Source organism: Thamnophis sirtalis, unplaced genomic scaffold, assembly GCF_051295495.1.
Source record: "Thamnophis sirtalis isolate CommonGarterSnake01/CBP01778 unplaced genomic scaffold, rThaSir2_p1.2 scaffold_15, whole genome shotgun sequence".
Classification (NCBI taxonomy): domain Eukaryota; kingdom Metazoa; phylum Chordata; class Lepidosauria; order Squamata; family Natricidae; genus Thamnophis; species Thamnophis sirtalis.
In genome coordinates, this window is record NW_028261395.1 from 13,891,874 (window position 1) to 13,917,643 (window position 25,770).

A 25,770-nucleotide genomic window follows, 5' to 3' on the forward strand; every position below is an offset into this window, starting at 1 on the left:
CTCAGAAGGATAATGTAGCACTTGGGGATGAAGATGCTGACCAGCAGACCAGCACTGGAGGCCAGGATGGAGAAGACCTGAACAGCCACCATGTATTTCCCTTTGGTGCTCAGGTAGGTGGGCACAAAAGTCACCCAGACGCTGCAGAAGACCAGCATGCTGAAGGTGATCAGCTTGGCTTCGTTGAAGGCCCCAGGCAGATTCCTGGCCAGGAAAGCCACCGTGAAGCAGATGGCAGCCAGGAAGCCCATGTAGCTGAGGGTGACGTAGAAAATGACAACAGCCCCTTCGTTGCATTGCAGGATGATCTCTCCAGGCTGGGAGTGGAGGTCAGAGTCAGGGAAGGGGGGAGAAGCTCCCAGCCAGATGGAGCAGATGACAATTTGGACTGCAGAAGAAGACAGGATGATGGAGTTGGCCAAGCTCTTCCCCAACCATCTCTTCACTCGGTTTCCTGGTTTTGTGGCCAGGAAAGCCAGCACCACCGTGATGGTTTTGGCCAAGAGAGAAGAAATGGCAACTGAGAAGATGATGCTGAAAACCGTTTGTCGGAGAAGGCAGGTGGCTTTCCTTGGTTGACCAATGAAGAGAGAAGGAGACAAGAAGCAAAGCAGGAGGGAGACCAGGAGGATGTAGGAGAGGTCCCGGTTGTTGGCTTTGACAATAGGAGTTTCTCTGTATTTAATGAAGATAATTAAAACAAGGACTGTAGTTAGGAAGAAGAGCAGGGCAAAAGAGACCAGGATGATGCCCAGATGTTCTTCATAAGACAGGAAGGCTATAACTTTGGGGATACATTGGACTCTGGCCTCATTTGGATATTCGTCATCTGGACACTTGGTGCATTTTTCTGCATCTGAGAAATCAAAAATCAATTTTCTTTAATATTTCGTTCCTTTTATTTTTCATTAAAAATAGCATGAGCAGGATGTAATTTTTTTTAACTAACTAGGTATATGAAGTTGAGGAAAGTCCATGGGTGTTAATTATTTCTGGTGTAATGTGTAATGCAATTCATAGGAAGCTACATTATTACAGGTTAATAATGAATCATATAATCTTTTTATACAAATATTTAGAGTCCTGCCACATGGCAGTTAATATACTGGACTTAGAGGATACCTACAGTATCCTGTAACATCTGGAAGCTATATGGAATTCAGGAGAAATTTCCTAACAGTGACAACAATTAACCAGTGGAACAGCTGGCCTCCAGAAGTTGTGGGTGTTTCAACATTGGATGTTTTTATGAAGAGACTGGACAGTCACTTGTCTGAAATAGTATCAGGTCTCCTGCTTGAGCAGGGGGTAGCATTAGAAGACCTCCAAGGTCCTTTCCAACTCTACTCTGATTGATTGATTGATCTACATGACTGTCAGAATATTTGTGCAATGAGTTGCCCCCATAACTATCCACAGCCCACATTATGGACCAATTACACTTTTTCAGTGATCCTCAAGGGAAGGATCCAATATACAGTGAATTGCAAGGTCTTTCAGAAGGTGGACCTAAAACAATCCATCAAGTTTCAAAGAACTCGGATCTTCTTAGAAAGGTGAACTTAGCAGCACATATCCAGACTAGAAAGCAGGAGAGACATTTCCTCTGCTATTTTACTAACTTGCCCAGTCTGCCACCCCCTCCTCCCATCTCCTCCCAGCCCCTCCTTCAAAGACTTTTTGATTTACTTCCATTTAGATAATAAATTGTGCATGTTAAAAATTAAAAAATGGTGAGCTTGTGTCTTTTAACTTTAACTTTCATGAAAAGGTTCTGGATGGATCCAGTTCCACAAAGCTTCATTTTCCTCAGTGTGACCCACCTTCCTGAGTGGAGAAGGTCCCCTCCGGACAAGGAACGCAGTCATAGCAGCAAACTGGCTCTCCTTCTCGAGCCCTCTTGACAAATCCAGGATGACAATTTTCTGCACAGTTGGACTGAGGCAGGGACTGAGCAGAAAAATGAAAAATGCCAAAGAAAATGTGTTAGTAGTCAACATTCACGGAAAATAGAGATAGCCAAATAGCCTCTGGTCTTCATGGAAGTAAATATGAAATACCTGACTACTACTAAGAAGATGCAGGAGGTATAACTAACTACTGGCAGATTCTTCATTTAGTTCCTCCCTTTTGCTTTTGGCTTTTAACATTACAATAAAGGACTTTTCTACTTAATAAAGTCAGCAGAGAGGGAATTGAAAAAAGATTTACATATGATGATATATTAAAACTGAGAATAAAATTTATTGTAAAAGATTTAGGAAATTACTATTCCATTAGATTTTTCAATAAAGAATAAAACTGTGATGAAGAAAGAAACCTCTGACCAGTAAGATCTTGAAAGATTTCCATAAAACATGGCAAAGCCCCTCCACTTATTGTAGGTCCCGTCTGTTGAAGAACTACAATCAGATAACACCAACTGGCATGGGATGCCAATCCCCCTGGAGACTCTTGGCTTTGGCCACTTGAAATGGGACCTCAGGCTTTGGGAAACAGAGAAAAGACACCAAAATTTATCTCACCTTATTGAGCAACTTTAGCCGTGAAAGAGCATCTTCTATGATAGAAAGTCTCTGTCTTATAAAATACGCCAGATTCTCTCTTGTGGGATCCTCTTTGGGGAGAACCAAGAAGCCACGAATGAACAGGTCTGCTTTTATCTCTCCATTTTGGTCCAAGTATAGTTTAAAATTAGAAATATTCCAAAATTCATTCTTCTCCAGAAAGGGATGAAACTAGAATGGAAACATCCAAGAATTTGAAAAGCAGAAAACTTTGTTTCTTATCCCACACTGAATCTTTCTTCTACAGTTCTCTAATCTCCAAATATGGTTAAATAGGATACAAATACTGCCATTATCTTCAAAAGTGAATGAAAAAGTTTGAGAAAAAATTGTCAATCTTTTAGTGACAAAATATAAAGAAATATAATCGACACAATTCCTCAATTATAGGGAAGATTCTAGAGCAAATGGCAAATAAAATGAACAGAGAAAAAAAAAGATGATCCATAAACTCTTTGAAAGCAACAGGTTTCCCAGAAAGCATGGGTTGATCAAGAAGAAAGTTGTCAGGCTAATCTTCTCCCTGGTCATCCTGATGGAAAACTTCTCTAAATGTGCTAATTCTACTTGATTGTAATACGACATTAAAAAAATTTTTGTTGCAGATCTGAAAGAACAAATCTCCCACCAGCTCTTTTCTCAGTCTGAAAAGTTAGTGAGGATCCTGAGTTTCTTTCTCTCCCGTTATGCAGCTGCAGGATTCTCCCCTCTTATCTGATCCTTCCCTAGGCAGCCTCTCTTCCCCTCATCCCAAAAATCATTCTCACACATCATTACTCTTCCTAAATAGATTATAGGGACTCAGGTGATAGAACTGGATTTCAGTAAAGGACTCAGAAATAATTTTGTGATAGGATTAGAAACCTGAGGGGTGGATGGTATGATAACTAAGTGGATAAAAACTGTCTTCAAAATGATACTCAAATAATTTTTAACCCTTTTTAATCTTTCTTATGAAACCTAAAAGTGATTGATACAAATTTGCCTTTGGTCATCAATTATTCTATGTTGTCATTAATACGGTAATGAATAGGATCTTAGAATAAGCTAATTTGATGTGATTTAAAGAATATAAAGTCTTTCAACTTAGAAGCCTTATTTGAAACTTCATTTTAAAAGTTTGATAAAATAACAATGGTTTTAAATCAAGTTAAAGGCGATAATTAGAAGCAAGCAACAATTGTTGAATCGGATGGATTTGATGGATGGACTCAGGAGTGGGTTTCAACCGGTTCCCGGCGGTCCCTGTGAACTGGTTGGTCGCCGAACCCGGAAGTAAGTAACTTCCGGGAACAGCGAAGGGCCCACCCACGCCCGCCCGCGCCCGCGTGCCCGCGCCCGCTCCTTACCCGGTTTTGACGAATTCTGCGCTTCCACGGTTGGAATGGGGCGAGAAACCCACCCCTGGATGGACTGGAACTTAACTTGCTGCTGGCATCCCTGAAGGAGGAGTCTGGTTTGAAGGCAGGCTGCTTGGAGGTGGCTGGAGAGGCCATGGACCCCGAAGACTCAAAATGGACCGAACGGATGACTGATGAAATGGATCCTTTCAAGAAGATTGAGGGAGATTGGGGAATGGACTTGCCATATTTAACTGGAAAACAAGTCTTAAGAGTTGTATTTGTATTTGTATTTGTATTTGTATTTGTATTTGTATTTGTATTTGTATTTGTATTTGTATTTGTATTTGTATTTGTATTTGTATTTGTATTTGTATTTGTATTTGTATTTGTATTTGTATTTGTATTTGTATTTATCTTGTATGCCGCCCACTCCCGAAGGACTCCGGGCGGCTCACAATAGACAATGGAAGGGGAAATAACTAGACAAAGACAACACTTTAAAAAAAACGCAACATTCACAGTTTCCGTGTGGCTGGATGTTTCACAAGCCCCCCAGCCTGCTGGAACAGCCAGGACTTGGTGGCTTTGCGGAAGACCAGGAGAGTAGTAAGGGTCTGGATCTCCACGGGGAGGTCATTCCAGAGGGCTGGAGCTGCAACAGAGAAGGCTCTCCCCCGGGGAGTCGCCAGCCGACATTGGCTGGCGGATGGAATCCGGAGGAGACCTAACCTATGAGATCTAATCGTTCTATGGGAGGTAATCGGCAGGAGGCGGTCTCTCAGGCAATGTTCCCTCTAATTTTTTTTTCAGTGTGAGCGGAAAAGTACAGTGTGTGAGCGGCACAGTTTCATGCCTGAGCACCTAAGAGAGCCACAGTTTGAACTGCTGTCGTGTCTGCTGGACATTTGCGCAACATTCCAAGCGTCAAGCGCCAATTGCGAGCGAGGTTTGAACCCGATGAATGCCAGGCATGAAAAGTGCCACTCAAACACTATACTTTTCCGCTCACCCTGAAAAAAAAAAGGCTCTCTGCTCAGCTTTTACATTGTTAGATTGGCTAGAGAGAGACATAGCACCAACAGGGTCCTGGCCTGGGTCCTGGCATTTTGCAGGCAACCTGTCCTCTCACATTCTTTGGAATGCAACCCATCACGTGTGAATTAGATTTTGCCAATTATCCTATTAAAAGATAATCCTATTATTCTAAAATATGACTAACTCAATATTAAAAACTGTAAATATTTGATGCTGATAAATAATAGCAGTAATTGTTATTTAGTATGAGTAAAATCAGTATTGATATATCAATATAATATCTATCAAAATTGACAATAAACACTAAAATAACAATACAAATATATAATGTGAAATATAAATGTAATAAATATAATATATAAATGCAACATAAATGTAATAAAATAATTTATGATGAAACTCTCCCTCTTTAAAGTAGTAAGATCAATTAAATAGTCTAGCAAGTTTGGACAATATCCTATATGTTATGTTACTTAAGAATATATATACCTCAGAGTCAGATACAACATCCACATCATTTCCAACTGAGTCAATAAAATCATATGCCATGCCAAAACTATTTTAAATAAAGATATGAAATTAATCAAGTATTGCATTTATTTTTCAAAATGAATGTACATTTTTTTATTATTTAAGTTTTGTACCCTATCTTTTCTAACTAACGTTAACTTTAAAAAGATGTTACATCAGACTACAATACAAGTAATTAAATGAAGACTAAAATAAGTGTTTTGGCATATTGAGCTTTTTATATTTCTTTCTAATATTTCTTCCTTAGTTGAGAACTTCCTCCTCAGCTTACTTACGCATTAACTGTTTGTTGCTTTTATGGTTTATTCATTCACTGCTCCATCTTCAGTTTTTTTCACAGGGGGAGGGCTTCCTTCCTTCCTTCCTTCCTTCCCTCCACTCCTTTGGCCACCAATTTTGATCCAATTCTCTCTCTCCCTCCCTCCCTCTCTCTCTCTCTCTCTCTCTCTCTCTCTCTCTCTCTCTCTCTCTCTCTCTCTCTCTCTCTCTCTCTCTCTCTCTCACACACACACACACACACACACACACACACACACACACACACACGTTATTTGGGGGGGGGTGTTGAATTACTCCGCCTCACTGCGCAAAGTTGGCTCAGCATGTGTTCGGCCCCCACTTACGCCGAATCAAATCCGCGGCCGGCGGGACCAAGGCAGGGGTTGCATTTCAAAGCCGCCAGTCCTCTTGCTTCTTCTCCTTCACCAGCAAAGCTCCCGCTGGCTTCCCGGCCCATGGCTTTGGCGTTTCTCCCTCCACGCGGAGCCCCTGAGCTGGCTCCCGCGTTATCCCTCCCCCTTCCTCCTCTGCCGTGCTTTTGAGGCCGCGGGAGCTAGTAGGAAAGAGGCCTCCGCCGCTTTCCTACTAGCTCCCGCGGCCTCAAAAGCACGGCAGAGGAGGAAGGGGGAGGGATAACGCGGGAGCCAGCTCAGGGGCTCCGCGTGGAGGGAGAAACGCCAAAGCCATGGGCCGGGAAGCCAGCGGGAGCTTTGCTGGTGAAGGAGAAGAAGCAAGAGGACTGGCGGCTCATCAAAACAAGTCTGGGGAGGTCCTTTGCGGGCGGCCTGTTCTAGCCGCCTGCAAAGGACTTCCCCACGTTTGCTTTGGTAGAAATCTCTGCGCGGCAGTTAAAAACTTCTGCGCGGGGATTTCTTTCCATGTGCGCGGTCGCGCACGCGCGCACCTTAGAGGGAACAGTGCTCTCAGGTACCCAGGTCCAATGCCATGTAGGGCTTTATAGGTAGCGACCAGCACCTTGAAGCAGATCTGGAGACTAATGGGTAGCCAGTGCAGCTCGCGGAGGATAGGTGTGACGTGGGTGTACCTGGGTGCACCCACAATTGCTCGCGCGGCCTGCATTCTGGACTAACTGAAGTCTTCGAACACTCTTCAAGGGCAGCCCCATGTAGAGCGTGTTACAATAATCCAGTCTTGAGGTCACAAGGGCGTGAGTGACTGTCTGAAGGGCCTCCCGATCCAGGTAGGGTCGCAATTGGTGCACCAGGCGAACCTGGGCAAAGGTCCCCCTGGTCACAGCCGACAAATGGTGTTCCAAAGCCAGCTGGGGATCCAGGAGGACTCCCAAATTGCGAACCCTCTCTGAGAGGCGTATAATTTCACCCCCCCAGCCTGAGAGATGGAATAATTGGCCAATCTTTGGGAGGGAACATCAAAAGCCACTCGATCTTGTCTGGATTGAGTGCCAACTTGTTTGCTCCCATCCAGACCCTAACAGCCTCCAGGCACTGGCACATCACTTCTACTGCTTCGCTGAGTTGGCATGGGGCAGACAGATACAACTGCGTATCGTCTGCGTATTGGTGGTACTTAATCCCGTGCCGGCGTATGATCTCACCCAGCGGCTTCATGTAGATGTTAAATAGGAGGGGGGACAGGACCAAACCCTGCAGCACCCCGTAGTTGAGGGGCCTTGGGGTCGATCTCTGCCCTCCGACCAACACTGACTGCGACCTGTCCGAGAGGTAGGAGGAGAACCACCAAAGGACAGTGCCCCCCACTCCCACCTCTCGCAACTGTCGCAGAAGGATACCATGGTCGATGGTATCGAAGGCCGCTGAGAGGTCAAGGAGCACAAGGATAGAGGGGTGACCCCTATCCCTGGCCCGCCAGAGATCATCGATCAGCGCGACCAAAGCAGTTTCCGTGCTGTAACCAGGCCTGAAGCCCGACTGAAAGGAGTCTAGGTAATCGGCTTCATCCAAGGACCGTCGGAGTTGAGAGGCCACCACTTTCTCAACAACCTTCCCAACAAAGGTCCTGTTTGCATTTACAGGACATTCTATAACTTTGGGGAATGGAAAGCAGTTGTTGGGAAAGATTCTAATTAAAATTTTGAGGAAATGTATTTTTATTATAAGAATCAAACAGAGATCTTTAACCCTGGACAGATTATGGATGGATCAGAGTTAATGATTGTGTTGGTCTGTGGTAGAAATTTTCTGTGAGTTAAATACAATAGCAGATAACCGACAATTTTGAAGTTTTGAAATTTAACTTTATTGTTGGATTGCCTGTTAACTATGTTTTTTTAAATACAGCAGATAGATGACAAGTCCAGTAGATATATAGTTTATAATTGTGGGCCTATTTTGCAAGTGGGAGAAACTATTATTGCTGTATTGTATTCAATTGGGGAGACAATATGCATGTATTTAACTGTTTTTAATGTTTTATCTAGCTTTGTTTTGTCTTTGTAATAGTTTTATTTTCCAAAACTTGTATTTTACTTTTTTGAATAAAATAAAATATAATAAGAGGAATATCAAGTTTCCAGAAACAATATTTATGATTAGCACACAGAGAAGTGTTTGTAAGTAAAAAGCAATAGAAAGGTATCTGGTTTTTATCTACTAGGACTTGACTAACAATAGTGTCTCATATAAGAACATTAATGATGGACTGGAAGAAAGATGAAGGATACCAAATTTGATATGTATGTTTGTGAAAATGATGTCAAAATCGAAGTTAAATGGAAACAGAATCTGAGTCAGCAGGGTGATGTCCATGGAACAGTGACGTGCAGTGAGCTTCATTGCCGGTGAGGTGGAGAGAAAGAGAAAGAAAAAACACGGCTCTTCTTTCCCTCCCTCCCTCACCACCACCCCCCGGCTTCCCAAAGACTGCAACTTTGCCCCTCGCACCACACAAAAACTTTCCTGCTCCAGATCTGGCCAAAACACCCCTCGCTCCTCCCCACTTGGTCAGGCCTTATCCATTTCGCTTGGAGAGGGTGGGTGGAGATGGGGGTCTTCCGTGGCACATGCAAGCATGCGTGATTCCCTCCCCCACATGTTTTTCCCACTCCGCCCGCCCCCCATGCCTCCAGGGCGCTTCTTCACCTGTTTTCTCTGAGGACATTGCGGCGGCTTAGCAAGTCAGAGGGTGAATTTTGGGGGGAGCGGAGTGATGGGGTGGGGAAAGAGACCTGAGAGATGGGAGGGAGGATTTCTGCATCAGCAGCCCCCTTTCCAAAGGCGCCCTCCTCTCTCTCCCTCTCTCTCTCTCTCCCCAAGAGAACCACGTGGTCCTGGCTTGTGAAGATGCGGTTTGCCAATTATGGAGCGGGGAGGAAACAGAGCAAATTAAAGGAACAGGCGACTCTCCTCCGTTAGATTGGGCTCAAACCGCCTCTTGTTTTTCTGCTCCCCCCCATCCTTTTCCAGCTAGGTTGTCGGAGGGTCAGACTCTGCGTTTGGTGCTGCCCCGACGCGACACACACACACGCACAGTTGGCAAACTCACAAGCCCCAGCTTTCCCCAAGCTGCAGCTGATCTGAAGCAGTTTTGCCTTCAAAATGCACATCACGATCCTTTATTAACAGGAGTTTCAAGTACAAATCCATTCAGACCGCAGAAAGTCTGTTCTTTTCTCTGATTTAATCTAACAACTTTTCCTAGCTGTTTATGTTGAATATGGAAATGAAACAAGATGGCTTGGAGCCTGTACAGAAACTTTGTATTAATGTGCCACTTTGAGCTTGTAAGATTGCTATTGTTTCAAACCCCCCTTAAAATCTACTTCTCTAACAAGCTGTATGCTTTCCTGTCCGAAGGTTGTTGCTTCACTCGGCCCGGAAGGCACTTTAAAAAATAAAACACACACACACACACGGACACAATAAAAACAAATTACAATTACATTACAAATAAATTGAATTCCTCCCCCCTGCCCCATCCCTCTGACCCACATACCTTTCAGCTGCGCCAAAATTCCAGATTTGGTCTAGCCAGGCTCCAGGGCCAGGCAGGCTAGGATAGTGGCTCCTAGAGTCACCACGTGCCCTCTTCAGGAGGAGGCCAGAGAACTATGGGCCTCATTTGCATACTATTTTTTTTTTGCTTTTTAACCCTTGCGTAACTGTTAAAAGGCGAAAAATTCCTTAGGAAAAGGAGGCCCATAGTTCTCTGGCCTCCCCCTACAGTTAGCACTAAGCAGACTCCAAGTCACTGTGAGTTGGACTCTGGTAGCAACTAGCTTGGCTTTAATTATTTAAAAAAAATCTTTAAAATTCTTTCTTTTTCTTCAGGAAACTGGTGAGGCCCCGCCTCCCCTGCCTCTAGTGAGTGCATGTCCCTGCCATGGAAAGAAGGCAAATGCAGCCATAAGAATCTAAGGAAGTGAACGTTCTGGTTTGGGGAGACCCCAACTCAAGGACCAGGTCCCCTTGCAGGCATCACACGTGGAGGAGAATTTGCCCAAAATCTATGTGAACTTCAGGGAAGGACAATGAAGCCAAGGAAGAGTTGAAAGGAGCTGCTCTTAGCCTTGAGGAAAGACAGCAAGGAGAAGAGCTGAAGATCAAGAGGAGTCTGGGAGCCCCCTTTCCAATTGAAACAATCTCTCAGTTGGGGAAGGGAGGATGCAGCCAGTGGTGGGATTCAGACGGCCCGGTTCGAGTGAACCGATAGTAAAAATTCTGCCTGGCCATGTCTCTCCCCATCACTACTTGCCTCGCAGGCCTTGGCTGGGGCCTTAGAGTCATTGCTGCAGCTGCTGTTTGGCTCCCTTGCCTCGACTATGTGGCCACGCAGCCCAGCCTGTTTGCCTGCCTTTGCCATGGCCTCCTGCTCGTCTTGGTCTGCTCCCGAATGCCCACCTCAGGCTGCTCCCGACCACTCCAGCAGCGGCCATTCTTCACCTTTTCCCTCTTTCCTTTCCTTTCTCTTTTCCTTTTTCCTTCCCTTCCCATTCCCTCTGTTTTTCATCCTTTCCTTCTTTCCCATTTCCTTTCCTTTCCCTCCCCTTCCTCCCCCTCCCTTCCCTTCCCCTGCCTTTCTTTCTTCCTTCCTTTCTTCCTTCCTTTCTTCCTTCCTTCCTTCCTTCCTTTCTTCCTTCCTTCCTTCCTTCCTTCCTTCCTTCCTTCCTTCCTTCCTTCCTTCCTTCCTTGGGGTCTGAGGGAGAGTCAGGGGACCCCTTTCCTCCTTGACCCCCTCCCCAACATCTGTTCTGATGGCAATTATGGCTAAAAGGCCTTTGGAAGCTGGGGCTCCCTCTCCCCTCCCCCTCCCCATTGCAGAAACTCCTCTTGGTGCAGAATTGGGATCTTTCAGAACTTCTTCTCCTGCCTTCCCCCCCCCCCCCTGCACAGTCTCAGTTGCTGCTTGGAGGGGGGGAGATTTCTGGTTTTGTAGGGCTGAGAGGAAAAGGGGGAGGGTGAACAGGCCCTCCAAGGCTGCCCACCCCTTTGCGTTTCTGCAACCAATGCGGAGTTCAGAATGACGCTTCTCCCAAAGAAGTTCTGGGGAACCCAACACCCCCCCCAGCTGCCCCTTCCAGAGCCCAAAAAACTCCCAGGCAAAGCAGCACCGCCTCCCTCTCAGGAGTGGGGGAGAGAATGGATGGGAGGAAAGAAAAACTTGGGGAAGAGGGAGGGAGATCCAGAGGAAACGGGGAGAGGCCCTCGCCCCGTTTCCACCTCCCCAGGCGGCCCAAAAGGTTGAAAAGCTTCTGATTCCTCACTCTCACTCTCTTTTTCTTTTTTCTTTCCCCCTCCCCCCCTCTCTCTCACACACACAGACTCACACTCTTATCCCTGCAAGTCCCCCTTCTCTGCCTGCTCCAGAGAGAGAAGGTTGCCTGCGCAGAAGAGGCACCGATCGAAGTGCGTCCCAGTAAGTTAATCAGCCGGGCTTTCCTGGGATGCGAGTGACGCTGCCGGGTGCTTGGAAAGGACTTCAGCCACCGGCCCACCACTAAAATCAAGCAATGAGGGGAGCCACAGAGCTGGTTGGAAGAGTGTCTGTCTGTGTGTGTGTGTGTAAAATGGGTGGTTTCATCCAAAGGAGTTTTTGTTTCAGCTGGAGCTCCTAGCTTTGGAAGGAGGAAAGGAAGGGGTAGAAAGAGAGAGAAAGAAGAAAGAATCGGAAAAAGATAGAAAGGCAAAAGAAAGAAATGGAAAGAGAGAAAGAAAATGGGGTGTTAGAAGGAAGGGAAAGAAAGAAAGAGAGGGAGGGAGGAGGAAGTGAATGAGATATAGTTGGATGGAGGGGTCAATAGAGGTAGAGAGGTAGATAAAAGGATAGAGAGAGAGAGAGAAATAGAGAGAGATACAGAGATAGAGAAATACAATAGGTAGGTAGGGATAGAGAGAGCGGGGAGGTAGATAGAGGGATAGAAAGAGAGAAATAAAAAGAGATAGAAAGAGAAATACAGTAGGTAGGTAGGGAGAGAGAGAGAGTAGATAGGTAGGTAGATGTTTCCAGGTGTGTTTATCCATGTGCTGGAGAAGGAAATTGCTGACAATCTGCAGCACCTAAGACTTTGTTTCTGCTGACACAGCACTTGATCAATGTAATTCTCATCAACCAGTTAAAGAGCTTTTCAAAAGGAAAAAAAAAAGTTTTTACACTCTGCAAACATCCCCCAAACAGCTTGTTTTTGTGAAAACGCCCCCCCCTTTAAAAAAGTCATGAATAGCCTTGGGGGGGCTTGCAGAGTGCTCCTGGTGGGGGGGAATGAGCAAAAAATGGCCCTTTTTCTCAAAAACAAGCCCATTTTTCTCAGAAAAATTGCATGCATAGTCTTATGGAGGCTTATAGAGTGCTGCTGGGGGGTGGGGGCAAAAGTGGTCCATTTTTTGCTCATTACTGCCCTCTCCAGCGCCCAGGATCTCTCTGAAAGCCTCCATAAGGGTTTGCATGGCCATTTTGGTGAAGTGGACAGGGTTTCGGGAGGCAAAAAATGTTGTATTGGCTGTATACGACGCACCCAGATTTTCAGCCTCTTTTTTGAGGGAAAAATGTGTGTCTTATATTCTGAAAAATACGGTAACTATTGTGCTGTTGTTGCTCTATCGCCACCTAGTGGCCGGGAGCAGATAAGCCTAACTCTAAGGTCTGAAGCCAGACTCCGTTTTCTGTCAGCCTTTGGAGAAGACGGAAGCAGCCGTTGTGACCGAGACCCCTGGTCATCCGGAGACGGCCTCCGTCCCTCACACGGGGCATCGCTGGAGAGGTTCCAGCGGCTTCTTTGCTGGCTGTTAGTTAATGCTGCCTATCTCGTCTTTCTATTTGATTTCCACTCTTTGCATCTCCTCAGTTTCACCTGCCCTCTTCTCCCAATAAAGCATCCAGATCCAGGCCAGGCTCCCTTTCATTGGAGGAGAAAAGGGGGGCTTAGCTGCCTGTCCAGCTGCACACAGACCCACCTGCAATGGGGACGGAAGAAAGGGGGAATTCCACCAGGCTAATCACAATCCCACAAATAAGGGGATTTATTTTAAAAAGGAATAGAGCATTTTCCAATTAGCAGTGCTAAATATAAAAATGCCATGGTATCTACTCTTTGGAACCATTAATTCCCTGAGTAATTAAATTGGCCAGATCTGTTGAGATGGTTCCCCTCTTTCTCCTCTGGATCCCTTCTCCAAAGGATCTAAGATTAATGGATCCATATCGGGATCCCCTTACCTGCCATGGCTGCAGCCTTGGAGACCCCAAGATCTTTTCTCCCTCCTTCCTTCCCCTCCTCGATCTGGAGGAATATGCAGCATTCAGGGCCTGGACCAGAGTCTTCATGAGACTGTAAGGTTGGTAGCTATTTTGGATCCCGTCTCTGTCCCATTTCCACTGGGTCTCCAGTGGGGCTTTCTGGGTGCATCTTCTGCGGCCTTTGACAGAAAAGACATTCTTTGAAAGAGAACAATGAAAATAATGATCTTGAAACTTTTCTTCCACAAAGAAAAAGGATTCAAAGGCAGAATCTTTTGGCCTTTCTTTTTGCAGATAACCAAAGTTCCAAATACTATGGATGTATTTGAGAAGTCTGAGCTTGTTTATTATGAACCATTTAAAGCTTGTGAGGATCCAGACTTTCCCCTCAATGGGTCCTGGCAGACGCATAAAAGTTAAATGGAAAGGAAGAATTTTATCCCAAATTTTTTCAAATTCCGTGAAGTGAACAAAGACGTTGACTTGTCTCCACTTAGAGAGGGAATCCCTGAGGGCTGCTGTATATCCAGTTGTTGAGAACAGTTGTGATATAACCACACAAATTCCATTCCTGACAAGCACAGGAGGAAACGTCCTCATGAAATTCTCTCCCTTTTCTGTGTCTGAAGCAAAGAGGCCAATCAGGGTCCATCTGAAGTGGAGGAGCAGCTGGACAATTGCTGGGTACTGGAATCCTTCTTTGGGGAGAATGTGGTGGAAAAAGGGGAATTTGCTTTTATCACTCAGAGCCTTTGAAGGTGATCCATAATTGATCTGGAAAAGGAATTGAAAGGATTAGAGCCGTGATGGGGAACCTGTGACATGCAGAGCCTCCTCTCCCAGCACACCAGCCACCCCAGCCCAGCTCCACTAGCATCCACATGCAGGCGCACCTCCTGCCAGCCAGCTGGTTTTCTGGCCTTTGTGGGGGGCCAGGGCGGGGGACGCGTGAGTGTGTGTGTGTGTGTGTGTGTGTACGTGCTCACATTGCACAGGAAACTCCGGTGGGCTGGAATGAATGGTCTGGGCCTCCAGTGCTTTCTCGCTCAGTAGGAGGCTTCCTTCAGCCTTAAAACAGTTGCAAGGGTTTTATTTTTTATTTTTTTGCTTTGAGGTCGGTACAGGAGGCTTTCCAGGGCCAAAATGGGGTGCAGAAAGTGCAGGGTTTTTTCCCCCCATTTTGGCCCTAGAAAGCCTCCTGTACCAACCTGGGAGCAAAGAAAAAACCCTGCAACTGTTTGAAGGCTGAAGGAAGCCTCCAACTGAGCCAGGAAGCACTGGGGGGGGGGGGAGGCCATCCACACTCACTTCCAGCCCACCAGAGTTTTCTGCCCCAGTGCAGAAATGAGAGCCTGTCCTGTGGAGCCCACTGCCCCTTGAGCTGGCTGGCTGGGGAGGGGGCAATCATGGTGCTTAGGTGGCAGCAGCCTGCATGCCCCAACTGTGCCAGGGAGGAAATGAGGGGCCCTGCTTGAATGGGGATGAAAGTACAAACGCAACCTGCCTCCCTGCTCAGCTGTCGCCCACACCATTGGCAGCAGTTTGGGTGCCCTGGCTGAAGCACACTTTCTCTCATGAAATGCAAGCATGGAATAAACTGAGCCTGGTTTGTTCTCAGTCTTTTCAGTGGCCACAAACTACTAGCAAAAGTGGCATTTGATCACAAGGCAAGGAATGTTTCCCCTTTTGCATTGGAGCATCCCAGTCGGGACAGGAAAGACCAAGAAAAATAAGGAAAGGGAAAGAGAGCAAGGAAGCAAAAAGAGGGAAAAGGGGGAAGGAAGAATGAAGAGGGCAGCTAACAGAAGGGAAGGAAGGAGATTATAAGGAGAGAGTGAAAGTGTGAGGTTAATCTTGCCTTAGCACTTGATCTCCAGCAGCCCAGCTGCCTTTGACCAACCCCTTGTCCCTTCCTCCTGACCTCTCCTTGTGGTCTCCCATCCTATCATTAGGATGCTTTCGTTAGGTCTCATAAGGAGAGAGAGTGGGCCTCCCTCTGACCCACATACTTTGCCCTCCTGCACACACCATTGGCAACCAAGGAGAATGAGCACAGCAGCAGTGAGAGCCTGCCCACCATGGCCTCCAAAATCAACCACAATGGGGCCCTCAATGAAATTGAGTTTGACACCCCTGGACTAACAGATGACCTGAGTGCTGCATGTGTTGCTATCAAACTTGCATGGGTAAAACATCTAGGCCAGCGGTGGCAACCCTTTTTTGGCTCACATGCCATAAGTGGGGGAGCACAGGGGGGGGGGGTCGTGCGCGGGCATGCTGCACCCATAATGCAATGTGTGACACCTCCCCGCCAACGTGCATGCGTGCATAACAGCTATGACCCCCCCTTTTTTTGCATGCTTTTTTCACCCTCCCCAGGCGCCAGAGGTTTTATAGGAGCCTGGGGAGGGTGAAAGCAGCCTCCCCCACCTCCCCGGAGGCCCTCTGGAGGCTTCAGGAGCTTCTCTGAAGCCTCAGGAGGACTAAAAATGACCCTATGAGCAAATGGAAGTGACAGCCGGTTTGCTCATAGGGCCAGTTTAAGCCCTTCGGAGCCTTCAGGAGCACTTAGGAGGCTTCCCTGACGGCTCTGGTGGCCGAAAAACGACCCTACGAGAAAACCATAAGTCACTTCCGGTTTGCTCATAGGGTCATTTTTAATCCTCCAGAGCCTTCAGGGACTTCCGGTTTGCTCGTAGGGTCATTTTTAGTCCTCCCAAGGCTTCAGGGAAGCCCCCTGAATGTCCCTGAAGGCTCCGGAGGGCTTAAACCTGCCCTACGAGCGAACCGGAAGTCTGTTCCCAAGCATCCAGTTTGCCCTTAGGGCCCTTTTTTTGGACTCTGGTGGCTTCAGGGACTCAGGGGGGGGGGGTGTCTGTTTTAGCCCTCCTCAGGCTCCTATAAAGCCTCTGGAGCCTAGGGAGGGCGAAAAATGGCTTTTAAAAAGGCTGAACTGAAATGGCATGCGTGCCTGCCAGGTAACAGGGCAACACTTTGCGTGCCCTGACAAATGGCTCCGCGTGCCACCTGTTGCACGTGTGCCATAGGTTTGCCATCCTGGTTATAGGCGAATTGCCAACCTTAGCCTAGGAAAGTAACGTCTTGTGAAAAGTAAAATGTGGATTCTGCCAAGGAGCCTTGTTTGTAACTTAAAATGTCAGTTCTGCATTCCCTAACAAAGCTCTGAGTTATACACCAGAAAATGTATTTCTTTTCCCCTCTAAAGTCCATTGTTTTCAGAGCACTGAGAAAACTCATGAAAGTCACATGATATCAATTTATGTTTCTATAGCAATGACGTTCTGTGCAAGCTCTGTGAGCTGTAAGATGTTTGGAAAAGTTTTTGGTGTGTGCCTGTTTCTCTCTCTCTGCCTGATCCGTTAAGGTGGGAGACCAAAAGGTCGTCCAGTCTTTTGCTTTCTGCAGAAATAAAAGCTGATAATCTGTAGCCTCATCTTCAGAGTTTCACTGGACTTATCAGATTCTGAGCTGCATTCAAAAACCTTCCACAATGAAGAATGCTGTGTTATATTTGGGGTCAGATCAAGTCCACAATATTAGATTTTAATAAATCCAATCTTGTTCTCATGAAAGCATTAGAATCATTTGTGAATTAGACATTGTTTAAAATATTAAAGACAGAATATTAGCAAGATTGTATAATAAAAGCGGAAAATAATAAACAAATTAAAAAACTATAAACAATGTAAATCATATTACTGTATCTCACCCCTACAATTTATTTCAATTAGATTAACATGTGCAAATGCCAACTGAATTATTCTATTCCAATAAACGGCCTACTATAATTTTGAGGGTTACTGCATATTTTAATGCTTCCATGGCCCAGATTCTTTGTGGAGGAATCTTTTTAGCTTCTTCTCCAGGTGTACAAGAAACAGGGAGACCTCAGTTCCCAATACAGTTTGTCAGTTGTATAATACAAGATTGGTCTTTAATTGAAGTTTTCTCTGTTCTAACAGCCACAATTTTCTGAGTCTGTCAGTTTTCATAGATTAAATTTTATGCCAATAGCCATATTTTCTGAATTTAGGCAAAGCAGAAATTGTGTAAGTTCCCAAATCAGCTCTGAGGGGCAGCAGCTGGAGTCCTTTTGTCCATCCCAAGATACTCCTCAGCGGCTGGGATTCAGTTGGTTCTGCTGGTGGTTTCTCTCTGAAGCCCCAAACATCAGACTGATGTAAGAACATGGGGGAAACCTTGGCCTCACTTACTTCAATAATTGGGGCTGAGGAAGCTGGAGAGCTATGAGGTTTTCTTTTAAGCACCACTTTCACTCATGTCTTCGATCTAACTGAGCTCCTTTGATGATGAGGGAGCCAAGATTCAGTCTCAGAGAAAACTACCCCAGGTAAGGAAAGGTCTTACTTGCTCTATTGGCTGACCATCTATGGCTACAATGTCATTTGCCAAAGACCATAACTTTTGAGCTTGATTTATTAAGTATCAGATAATTATTATGAGAAAAGAACCCAGTTTAAGTATGATAATATCACAGTGTAAATCAGCAGATTCCAATAGGTATTTAGCATGCTAAACATATGTACCTATAGCAGAAGTTATAACAAAATAAAACGGTTGGAAGGGAACTTTGAGGTCTTCTAGTCCAACCCTCTGCTCAAGAAAGAGACCTTATTCCAGGGGTCCTCAAACTACGGCCCTCAGGCCGGATAAATCCCACTGAAGCCATTAATCCGACCCATGTGGGACCATGAGGCTGCCCCACCCAAATCACCCCGGCCACCCGCCGCCGGATGAGCTCATGCTTTACCTTCGCAAGCCCCACGTACTGAAACTGCAAAATTAAGAAAAAAGCATTTGGCTGGCAGTGTTTCTGGGGGCCCAGGATGCACGGAGGCCTCAGGAGGGGAAATGGTGCTCACTGCCTCAGCTTCTTAGTTTGAGCTAAATGGAATGCAAAGCCATGTTGCCTGGCATGCGCGGCCTTGCCTGTTGCTCTTCTGGGTTTCTGGTGCACATGTGTGCACAATGATCAGCTGGCATTTGCGTGCATTGCAGTGCCAGAAACTGGAAGAGGTGGTATTCCGGTTTCCACAAGCGCATGCGCACCAGCCAACTGATCATTGCATGCGTGCAAGCCAGAAACCGGAAGAGGATCTGCCTGGTGCGCATGCACACTGGGCAACTCCTCTTCCAGATCACGTCCCTGACAAGAGCACTTGGTGCTGAAAAGGTTCTCCATCCATGCACTATTCCAAGGGTGGTTTTTCCATGACATTATAAAGCGGTACCAATACTTCACATTTGAGAGATTGTCCTCTAAGATTCCAAGATCCCTCTCACAGTTACTGCTATTGAGCCAGGTTTCACCTAATCTGTACCTGTACATTTGTTTTTTCTAGCCTAAGTGTAAGACTTTACTCTACATTGAATTTCATTTTCTTAGCCCCGGGGTTCAAGTCCATCTAGATCCACCTGGACCTTCAGCCTATCTTCTGGGGTGTTGGTTATTCCTGCCAGTTACTGTCTTCTGTAAATTTGATGAGTTCCCCATCTATCCCTCATCCAAATCGTTGATGAAGATGTTGAAGAGTACTGGGCCTAAAATAGAATCTTGGGGTCCCTCACTGCTTCTTTCCCTCCATGTAGACGTAGTTCCATTGAGGACCACAGGTTCAGTCCATCTAGGGGTGATGCTGTCTATCCCACATATTTTTAGCTTTTGAAGAAGTAGATGGTCGTTTATTTTGTCAAAGCCTTTCTAAAATCCAAGTACTGTATACTATGTGCACTGCATTTTGCTGGTCCATTAATTTAGTAATTTTTGTCAAAGAATGAAATAACATTTATTTATCATCTGTTTTTGGATCCTTCATTCGTTGAAGTAGGTTGTCAATATCTAGACTGATTAACAAGGGTTCAAAGATGCATCCTTCCCTTCCTCCTTGGTAAGTATCAATCCTTCTTCTCATGGCTCCATTGAGCCCAAACCTCCCTCTTAAACAAGGACCTGGAGAAAGAGCTTGGATCAGGGCCAACAGGCTGAGATCCATTTTGAGGGCAATCAATTTCATATATAATATTTCTCTGTTAATTATGACAAATGCACTAACATCTAGACAGCCAACAAACTCTGTTTTAGTTTGCTGATATAGATAAGAGATTTTAAGACAAATTGTTAGCAATATTAGATTATTGACATGCAATATTTATTATAAAATCTTAATAGCTCTTCATTACCTAAAACCTTCTGGTTCTTCTGCAAGGAATACATTTTTCTCAAGTTTAACTAAGAGGATCATGGCATAAAGTTTAGCCACAACATCTCCTAGTCAATTTGGCCTATAATTGCTAGACTTCTTTTTATTCCACTTTTTAATCAGATAAAATGCTACTATTGCCAACTTCAATCCGACTGGATATTGTAGAACTTTTTTATATGTGAAAATGAAGATGCCAATAGAGACCCCAACAACCAGGGATATTTTTTGATCAATCAAATAGTTGGTAGAATGAATTGCTTGCATTTCAGGCCTTTTATGATTAATCTCAACATGAACATAAAAGGGTAAAATATTGAAATTTTTGCTAATATGGAGAAAAGCAGCTCTTGGATTCCATGGAGAAGACATGACTGCATCTATTGCTCACCCACCACGACCCACCACTCACTTTACCAGATGGAGAAAAACACACACAAACCTGTGGGATTTTGTAGGTGCCTCCTAATGTTGATGCCTGGATGGAGATGTCCCTGGTAGCTGCATCAAGAAGAGCCAGAAGGTTCTCCTTCCTTCCACAGCCGTAGTTGGGGACATTGGCTTCTCCAGTGGAGAGAATGTCCAGCAAGGCATCAGAAGTGCGGAAAGTGCTGAAATAGTTGTCATGGATGTTGTAGCCCAGTGTGAGATTGTGCAGGAGTTGGGAACTCTTCTTGAGAAGTTGAATGTTGAAAATGAATAGTAAGCCATTTAGAAAAGAAAATTGCCTATTGTAAAAAAATGTTATTATAATCAACAGCAACAACAAATACTGTTTTTAATATATAATCCTCCAGAAGCCTACTGAGCCTTAAGCCAACATTCATCCAAAACCAATGATCAGTTACACAAATATGGGTATTGGCTGAGGTACAGTAACTACAACTGATTCCACCACTACTTTAAATAAAATTCATGATTTAAGCAATAAATTAAGGATTGCACTGAGGGAGGAAAATAATCTGCAGCCTTTTCAGTTTTTTTTCAGACCCCCTTTTGAGTCCCTTTCACAAAATCAGACAAGAGAAAGAAGCCAAGGAAATCAAAATAATTCAGGAAATTAGACATATCCCCCAATATGGGGAATAAATGAAAAATAAAAAACAGAAAACAAGGAGAGTGTTAGAATGGAGGGAGTGCAATTCAATTCACCCTGAATGACTTACAAATCAGGGAAAACAAACTGAACAGAAGGAGCCACGTTGAATAGCAACTTTGTGTGCAATGTTTCCTCTCCACTGATGACTATACCAATGAGATGGTCTCCTGGGCTGTAAAAGCTCTGTGGTTGTTTTCCATCCTGGTGCTCCGAACTCAGTGGGCATTTTATTCTCAGCTTCCCAGAAATTGGATGGGATAAAAGCAGCATCAGAAGCAGAAGCAGGAGGTCCATCATTCATGGGGTGAATCAATCAATCCCCTTCCTGTTTCTTAAGAAGAATGAGAAGAATTCAAAGGAGTCTCACAAGGTGGAATATGATCCAGTGTCTTTCCTGATTCAAACACAGAGAAACACTCAGCTTCACCTAGAAAGGAGAGAGACGGACATTCAAGAGCACAGACCCTGCCTGTCCCAAAACTCCCTATTTCTCTGCCCAAAGTCTCCCCTGGAGGATTTGGCCAAAGAGCAGAACTGAAACTTTTATCACAATTCTCCCTCTCAGGAGGGATCCCTGGATCATTCAACCAGTTCTTGGACTCAAAGGTTGTTGGGAAATTCTCTGGAGGGAAATGAAAGGGAAATAATCCCCATGTTATTCATAATAATAGAGGCAGAGATTGAATTAAATTGGTCATCTAGAATTGAGAGGTTTGGGGTCTCCATGCTTGAAACTGACTCCAGAGGGAATACACGGTGCCTGTGGCTGAAGAAACAAATAAATCTGATATTTGTTACATAAAGACAAAACTCCAGGGGACAGTTAATGCCAGAGCATCTCACAGATGTTAAATAGCTGCCAGCTGAGTTGGAACCAAAGTTTACTTTATTTGGGAAGTTAATGCTCAAGGGCATCACACAAAAGGGCTTATGCAATAGTGCAGCCAGTCTGTTGAACAAAATCAACTTTAGTGAAAAAGTAGTTGCCAAACTTTTGCAGAGTTAATCACACACACACACACACACACACACACACACACAGAGTGTGTGTGTGTGTGTGTGTGTGAGAGAGAGAGAGAGAGAGAAAGGGAGGGAGAGAGAGGGAGGGAGAGAGAGAGAGAGAGAGAGAAGGAGAGAGAGGGAATATCTAAGTGAAGAAGGAGAGAAGGGAAACTCAGGACCCTCGTGTTGCAGATGGAAAGGTGATCTGCAACCCCCCACCTCCACCCCCCAGGTTCTATCTTCTGAGTCCTGGAAACAGAGGGGAGACCATATTCCATATTCCACTGCCACCTGTTTCCATGCATGGACCACCCAGGGGAAAGTAAAGGCAAGACCCCAAGAGAAGGCCCAGGGGCAGCCCCCACGCCCCATTCCTGTGAAGAGATTGTGGGATTCATGGTCTACAGGTGAAACTCAAAAAATTAGAATGTGTTGATTTGGGGAGCCATGTCATCTGCTGGTGTTGGTCCACTGTGCTCCATTAGGTCCAGGGTCAACGCAGGCGTCTACCAGGAGATTTTGGAGCACTTCATGCTTCCTTCCACAGACGAGCTTTATGGGGATGCTGACTTCATTTTCCAGCAGGACTTGGCACCTGCCCACACTGTCAAAAGCACCAAAACCTGGTTCAATTACCGTGGGATTACTGTGCTTGCTTGGCCAGCAAACTTGCCTGACCTGAACCCCATGGAGAATCTATGGGGCATTGCCAAGAGAAAGATGAGAGACATGAGACCGAACAATGCAGAAGAGCTGAAGGCCACTATTGAAGCATCCTGGTCTTCCATAACACCTCAGCAGTGCCACAGGCTGATAGCTTCCATGCCATGCCACATTGAGGCAGTAATTGCCGCAAAAGGAGCCCAAACCAAGTACTGAGTACATATGCATGCTTATACTTTTCAGAGGTCCGATATTGTTCTATGTACGATCCTTGTTTTATCAATTGCATGTAATATTCTAATTTTCTGAAATGGTGGATTTGAGGTTTTCATGAGCTGTACGCCATAATCATCACAATTATGACAAATCACAGCTTGAACTATCTTGCTTTGCGTGTAATGAGTCTTATCTCAAATATTAGTTTCACCTTTTAAGTTGCATTACTGAAATAAATGAACTTTAGCACAATATTCTAAGTTTTTGATTTTCACCTGTAGTTTTGAAATAAACAATGACCAGCTGAAACTCCCAGGAGAAAACAATGCTCATTTAATTTACTGCTTTTCAAAGAGAATGGACCACCACACAAACACACGCAGGTACGGTGGACACACCTAAAGTCATTGATACATTTGCCTTCTATCCCTTCCCTGCCAACCTTCCTCCCTGCTCCGTATCTGAATGGGCCTGAAAGGAAATAGTTCTCCTATTAGTTCTTCATGGCTGAAACAAAAGAAAAGGAGATCCCAGAATCTTACAGTACAGGAAGTCCTTGACCTATGGCCATTGGGTCATCAACCGTTCCAAGTTACAACAGCACTTAATGAATGCTGGTTCTGGCCGGTCCTTGGAGTTCTGGCCATCCCAGCACCCCCATAATCACACAATCGCTATCTGGATCCTGCACACCCAGTTGCAATGCCCCAGGATCATCACTGTTTGCAACCTTTCCTGCCGGCTTCCCCATAAAGTCAATGGGGAAACTGGCAGAGAAGGTTGAAAGTCACTGAGGAAGTTTGCCCTGTTCACATAACTGCCCTCAGCCCCGTGCACCCTCCCCTCCCCTGGCTTCCCCAACCCTCTCTGCCCCTCCCCCTCCCAGGTCTGAGACTTGCAGACTCAGAAGCAGAGATAACAAAAATAAATTGAAGTAGGTCATCCCCAACTTACAACCCAAATGGAGCGTAACATTCCCATTGCTGAACCAGACTTTCCAATGTTGCAATGTTCCACCTTGGAGACAGAAACTCTTTTCCCTGATGGAGTTCACAACACACCCAACCTCCTGCTTCCATCTCTTCACATGGTACAGACACAGGTAGCCCCCTCTGGCCACTATGTAGTCTGACTGATCCCTGAGTTTTCTCCACCCACATCTTCTGGACTCCAGTCTCAACCTGGCCCATGCATTGGGGAGAGAATTGGCTGTTTGTGGTGTCCTCATCGCCCAATAAGGGGATGGAGAGAGGATGGTGTATCTCATGGGGAATCCTCTTTCACAGGGACTGCAGGGTCTAATCTGGTCTCCTTGGATGAGGACCTGGAGGCTGCCACCCTATCCAGCCTGGTGGGACAGGCAGTAGTTCTCAGGGAGATTGTCATATAACATGATTGGAGTTTGGTTCCTACAGCTTCCTCTTGTCTTCTTACTCTCTCAGACACATGCACTCTCAGTAGGAATAATTGCTCAAATAATTTCTTAAAATGTATCACATTCAGTAGCTGTTGCCGATCAACAATTTTTTCTGAATGACTTTCACAGAGTTTTCTTCAGCAAGATTTATTGAGATGAAGGGGAAGGGAGTTAAAAGAATTGAAGTCGTTCAATCATTCGTCATTTTGAAACTTGTCATGATATTCTTTGACTCCTGCATACTATCTAAGTGGGAATAGTGTGTTCTTTCAAATAAAAGGAAACTTTACAACTCTTTAAACTCATGGTGTTATGTCTCATGTTTTTTATTTATTCTGGCTGTAAGATGCTCCTTTATGTTCAGATCTGGCCTCACAAGGATAATGTAACACTTGGGGATGAAGATGCAGCCCAGCAGACCAGCACTGGAGGCCAGGATGGAGAAGACCTGAACAGCCACCAGGTATTTCCCTTTGGTGCTCAGGTAGGTGGGCACAAAAGTCACCCAGACACTGCAGAAGACCAGCATGCTGAAGGTGATCAGCTTGGCTTCGTTGAAGGCCCCAGGCAGATTCCTGGCCAGGAAAGCCACCGTGAAGCAGATGGCAGCCAGAAAGCCCATGTAGCTGAGGGTGACTTAGAACATGACAACGGCCTCTTCCTTGCATTGCAGGATCATCTCTCCAGGCTGGGAGTGGAGGTCAGAGTCAGGGAAGTGGGGAGAAGCTCCCAGCCAGATGGAGCAGATGATAATTTGGACAGCAGAAGAAGACAGGATGATGGAGTTGGCCAAACTCTTCCCCAACCATCTCTTCACCCGATTTCCTGGTTTTGTGGCTAGGAAAGCCAGAACCACTGTGATGGTTTTGGCCAAGAGAGAAGAAACGGCAACTGAGAAGATGATGCTGAAGAGTCGGAGAAGGCAGGTGGCTTTCCTTGGTTGACCAATGAAGAGAGAAGAAGATAAGAAGCAAAGCAGGAGGGAGACCAGGAGGATGTAGGAGAGGTCCCGGTTGTTGGCTTTGACAATGGGAGTTTCTCCATATTTAATGAAGATAATTAAAACAAGGACTGTAGTTAGGAACAAGAGCAGGGCAAAAGAGACCAGGATGATGCCCAGATGTTCTTCATAAGACAGGAAGACTATAACTTTGGGGATACATTGGACTCTGGACTCATTTGGATATTTGTCATCCTGACACTTGGTGCCTTTTCCTGCATCTGAGAAAACCAAAAAACAATATTTCTTTAACATTCTTTACATTTCAGGAAATATTTTTTGGGACAATAGCAGAAAACAAGAAAATTTCCCAAGATGCATTTCTTAACAATTCCATAGAAAGAAAAAAAGAATATTTTAAATATCTATATAGGTAAAGTCTATGGTATTAAGGTAAATTTTAAGATTTGAAAGATTTCCTATATAATGTGCTGAACCTTCATAAAAGCGTTATTAGAGGTAAATAATGAATCAGTTAACCTTTCCAGGTAAACCTCCTGAGCCCTGACGGAGGGCACTTCTTGACACAGACAGTTTGGTCTAGCGGTTAAGGCATCAGGCTAGAAAGGGAGTTCCAGTCCTCCCTGAGCCATGAAAGCCAGCTGGGTCCCTTTGAACTGGTCACTTTGTCTCAGCCCAACCCCTCTTGCAAGGTCATTGTGGGGAAAATAGGAGGATGCGGAAGGTGTGTTGGATATGTTTGCC